Here is a 5,731-nt window from a genome sequence, read left to right as displayed (position 1 = left end):
TAGACTTCAATGACTTTATTGTCAAGTAGTGGAGGCAATGGACATCTTTGTTTTTATTACTTTATCTAAGTGAGAATACTTTGACTCTTTCTTCATTTATCATGATGTAGGCTATAGACTTACTGTTGATAACATTTATTATATTAAAGCAAGTTCCCTCCATTCCTATCTTTTTAAAGACCTTTAGCATAAGTAATATAGGATTCTGGTAAAAGACCCTTTCTCCACTATTTTGATACTTGCTTTGTGTATGAATATCTGATAAATTTTGGGTGAAGGTTCCACTGACTGTTGAAAAGAATGTGAATTTAATATTCAGGTGCAATGGTCTGTAGATATTGGTTAGGTCTGTTTTATTTATGATTTCATTTGACTCAAATATTTCTTTGTTGAGTTTTTGTCCAAATGACTAGTCTATTGGTAAGTATAGGGTATTGAAGTCATCCACCAACACTGTGTTGTGTTGATCCTGTGACCTTACATATAGTAGCATTTGTTTTATAAAAATGAATATATGTGTTTGTTATATATATGTATCCTATATATGTTACATATATAAACACATTATAATGTCTTCTTATTGAGTTCTTTCATTGATGAGTATGAAGTGATCTTTATTCTCTTGTAATTTTGGTTTCAAGTTCAATTTATAGATAGTAGAATAGTTGTTTTTTACTTCTTTCTTAGTTTTGCTTGGAACATCTTTTTCTCTCCTTTACCCTAGGAAATGACTATGTTTTATGACAATATTTGTTTCTTTGAGACAAAAATAAGATGGATCTTGTTTTCTAATCAAATCTGCTTGTCTCTTTTTATTAGAAAATTTAAACTGTTAACGTTCAGAGTGGGTTTTTCCAAAGATGTATATTAATGCCTTTCGTTATGTTTGTGAGTTTGTGGTGTTATATTTAAGTCTCTTCTGATTAATTTTCCTGGTACTGCTTACTTATCCCTGCGGCATCTTCAATGTGTTTATTCTTCTCTTTAGAACAAAATATTTCTTCCAGTGCCCTCTTTCAGAGCTCATTTAGTGGTCATAAATTCTGCTAGGTTATTTTTGGCATGGGACATTTTTCTCTCTCATTGAGTTTTAATACATGATTTCTGCGGTTGATAATGTGGTATATAATGGCATCTGTGCTCTTTCAGAGATTAGGAAACATCTTTCCAGTCCCCTTTTGTTTTAAATGTTTCTACTGGATTATCAGGTGTTATTCTGACTTGTCTGCCTTTATAAGTGACTTAATCTTTCTCTTTTGCAGCTTTCAATACTCTTTTTTTAGTTTGTGATTTCATGTTATTCCTATGTCATGGGGAGTTTCTTTTATTGTTTTATTTGGTGTTCTGTAGCTTTTTGTACCTGAATGTGTGTCTTTTTTAAAATCTATATTTGTGAAGTTTCTTCTGTGTTTTTATTGAAAATATTTTATATGCCTTTGATGATGTATTATTCTATGTCTATGCCCATAATTCAAAGATTTGGTCTTTTCATGGTATTTTAGACCTCTCTAGCATTCCTATCATGAACTTTACTGTATGATCCAATTCTCTTACCTTGTCTTTCAGTCCTGATTGTCTATATTTCACATGATCCATTCTGTTGGTGAGGCTTTCCACTGACTTTTAATTTGGCTTATTGGGATTTCCATTTTCAATATCATTTCAGTTTTGGTTTTTCTTCAGCAAGTCTGTCTCTTCATTGAATTCTACTTTTGTATCTTGGATTGACTCCCTTGTTGACAGAAGTTTCTGACCCACCCGGTCTAACAGCCATTCAGTCCCAACAAAACACATAGAGGTCCTACTTTAATTATAAACTGATTAGCCTATTAGCTCAGGCTTCTTATTAACTCTTACATTAGTCCATAATTCTTATCTGGGTTAGCCACATGGCTTGGTACCTTTTTTTTGGCAAGGCAGTCACATCTTGCTTCTCCTGTGTCTGGGTGATGACTGCAGACTGTCTCCTTCCTCTTCCCAGAATTCTACTGTTCTTATTGACCTGCCTCTACTTCCTGCCTGGTCGACCCTCCTAGACTTTCTGCCTGGCTACTGGCTAATCAGCGTTTTATTAAGTTAAATTATAATAAAACAATACAACTGACAAATCTTTAAAGGGTGTAAGATCATTGTCCCACAGCACTCCCTTACTTCATTCAAGACTTTTTATTTGTTCATTAATCTCCTTTATCAATATTTTTGTTGTCACTATCTTTTGGGGAAAAAAATAAGATCTTATCTCTTATCAAATAAACTGAAACCAACCCTTCCCAAAGTCCATTCTGCTCTGAGCCTACCTAACAGTGATAGACAGCTTTCCAGCATATTGTACTCTTTTTTAATTTTCTTCTTTCTTTCTTTCTTTCTTTCTTTCTTTCTTTCTTTCTTTCTTTCTTTCTTTCTTTCTTCCCATTTTGAGACAGGGTTTCTCTGTGTACCAGTCCTTGCTGTCCTGGAACTAGCTCTTGTAGACCAGACTGCCCTAGAACTCACAGAGATCTGTCTGATTCTGCTTTCCGAGTGCTGGGATTAAAGACATGTGCCACCACTGGCTGGCAAATATTGTACTCTTTTTTTTTTTTTTTTATCAGTCCTCCATGAGTGAGTTCGCCATCCTTCACTCTCCTGTCCCTACTCATACGGGAAGTTTATACTTTATCCCTTTCCCCAGTCCTTTCTCCAGCTCACATGGCTTTGAAAGACCATCTCAAGTCTTACCTACTTCAGTCAGTAAATCTTACTTGACAGTGTTAGTATTCATAATTTCATTGTCTGAGAAAAGCATTATATTGAATATACTGTTATACACAGATATTAATATATACTGTTTTTATAGATCTAGATTTTTATTCTTTAATCATTTCTTTTCAGTAGTTATAATTTTAGGTCCAATATCCTATGATTATAATTTTGAGTAGTAGATTTTTGTATAAGGTAGGCAGTCACTGAAAGCTTGCGGCAGCAACGTAAAATAAAAGACAACCCAACATAGATCCTAATATGTTTTTCTAGAAATATTTTTAGCTTGAAGATGGTAGAATAAAAGCATCATCAATTAGCTTCATTGATACTTGTGAGGTTTTAAAACTCTTCCTCCTCTTTCAATCCCCAAGTCTAGCACAGTTTGGTTCTTTACAGTGTGCTAATAGAGGCTCTATGTAGAGGGCCTGAACACTTTCAATACCTATGGATCAACTCACTTTCCAGATGTTTACAAACACCTAGATGTTTTGGATGACACAGACATAGCAATCAGACAACTAAATTATGTATTATTATATTTGGTCAATTACATTAAAATTATTCTTAAAGCAGAGCCGTCATTTATTTAACAGAACCATTTTTTTATGAATGTACAAATCCACACATGATTTTTCCCAAGTTTGACCACCAGATGTCAGCCATTCACTACTGTGATGGTAATATCTTCTTTGAAGAAATCTTCATTAAAAATGTATGTTTGTGGATGTCTGTTTTCTGGCTTCTCCATCTTCTTTCATTCCTCCCTGTTTTGACCATCAGTCAGTGCCCAATGAATCAATTAAAAAATTTTAAGAAGTCAAATATCCATGGTAATCTATCTGAACGTGACATGGATATCTAGGTAATTTGAGAAAAATAATTTATTAGGATAATTAAGAATTCATGTACATAAATGTGAGAAAAACACAAAAACATTTATAAACTTAGGATGGAAATGAGATACTCAATCCTAGAAATTTTGAGACCAATAAAATGTTTTGAGCCTTTGTTTGAAATAATCATTGAATCTTCTTGTTACATTGTAATTATATGTCTATAGCATATTTTTCAAGCAATGCCCATTGAAATTAACACACTTCTATGGGCTCCCATATGAACTTCATGACGTGGTGTATCTGGATCTACTTCTATTACTGAGTTGAATATAATAAATTTGTACTTTATGTCCCTTGTACATGGTGGGCTACCTTAGGTTTAACAAGTTTACCAAATCTCTTAAAGAAAGAATTTTACTACTTTAAATGTAATAATTTCTTAAATTCATTTTGGTTTGATTTGTTTTTTGTTTTATTATTACTATTATTATTTAAAACAATATTTTCTCATTTTACTTACCAATCCCAGTTTCCGTTCCCTCCCCTATTTCTGCTCCCTCCACTTTACGCCCATCCCACCCCATATTCTTTTAAACCGTTGGCTGAAAGTAGCTTCTTTATTCATTAACCCATAAAAGCAACACACACAGAGAAAGAATTCCCACACCATTTGCTCATATTATCGCTCCTCCCTCTCTTTGACTGGACTATGGGGATTTGGCTCAGGGCTTAGCTGTGGATCCCTGCATCTGTTTCCTCAGCTGATGGATGGAAGGGTCTATGATTATAATTAAGATAGTCATCAATCTGATTACATGGGAAGGCCAGTTCAGACTCCCTTTCCCATATTGCTTAGGGTCTTAGTTGTAGTCATCCTTGTGGATTCCTGGGAATTTCCCTGGTGCCAGGTTTTTCTTTACCCCCATAAAGCCCCTTCGATCAAGATATCACTTTCCTTGCTCTCCCTCTCTGTCCTTCCCCCATCTCAGCCATTCTGATCCCTCTTGTTCTTCTCCCCTTCCTTTTCTTCCCACTCCCCTTCCACCCTCCCTTCTCCCCACCATACACACTTCCAATTTTCTCAAGAGATCTTGTCTATTTCCCTAGGGGATTCATAAATATCATTATTAGGGTTATCCTTGTTACCTAGCTTCTCTAGCTTCACAAACTTTAGGCTGGTTATCCTTTGCTTTATATCTAATATCCACTTATGATATTATTGTCTTTGTGGGTTTAGGTTACCTCACTCAGGATGTTTCTTTTTTTCTAGTTCTATCCATTTGCCTGCAAATTTCAAGATGTCATTGTTTTATGTGCCTGGGTAGAACTCCGCTATGTAAATGTACCACATTTTCTTTATCCATTCTTTGGTTGAGAGATATCTAGGTTGTTTTCAGGTCCTGGCTATTATGAATAGTGCTGCTATGAACACAATTGAGCAAATGTCTTGAGGAATAAGTGTGCATCCTTTGGGTGTATGCCCAAGAGTGGTATTGCTGGGTCTTGGGGTAGATTGAGTCTCAATTTTCTGAAAAACTACAATACTGATTTCCAAAGTGGATGTCCAAATTTGCACTTTCACCAGCAATTGAGGAGTGCTCCCCTTACTCCATATCCTCTCCAGCAAAAGCTATTATCAGTGTTTTTGATCTTAGCCATTCTGAATGTTGTAAGATGTATCTCAGAGTCATTTTGATTTGCATTTCCCTGATGGCTAAGGATATTGAACATTTCCTTAAGTGTCTTTTGGCCATTGAAAATTCTTCTGTGAGAATTCTGAAAATGGAAGGATCTCCCATGTTTCTGGCTAGATAATATGAACATAATAAAAATGACAATCTTACCAAAAGCAATCTACAGATGCAGTGCAAATCCCATCAAAATCCCCACACAATTCTTCACACACCTTGAAAGAACAATACTCAACTTCATATGGAAAAATAACAACAAAAAAACCAGGATAGCCAAAACAAGCCTGTAAAACAAAGGAACTTCTGGAGGTATCACCATCCCTGACATCAAGCTCTATTATAGAGCTACAGTAATTATAGAGCCTGGTATTGGCATAAAAACAGGCAAGTGGACCAATGAAATCAAATCAAAGACTCCAATTTTAATCCACACGCCTATGAGCTCCTAATTTTTAACAAAGA

Source organism: Alexandromys fortis, unplaced genomic scaffold, assembly GCF_014885135.2.
Source record: "Alexandromys fortis isolate MF-2015 unplaced genomic scaffold, M_Fortis_MF-2015_v1.1 scaffold_61, whole genome shotgun sequence".
Classification (NCBI taxonomy): Eukaryota; Metazoa; Chordata; class Mammalia; order Rodentia; family Cricetidae; genus Alexandromys; species Alexandromys fortis.
Note: the sequence above shows the minus strand (reverse complement) of the source record.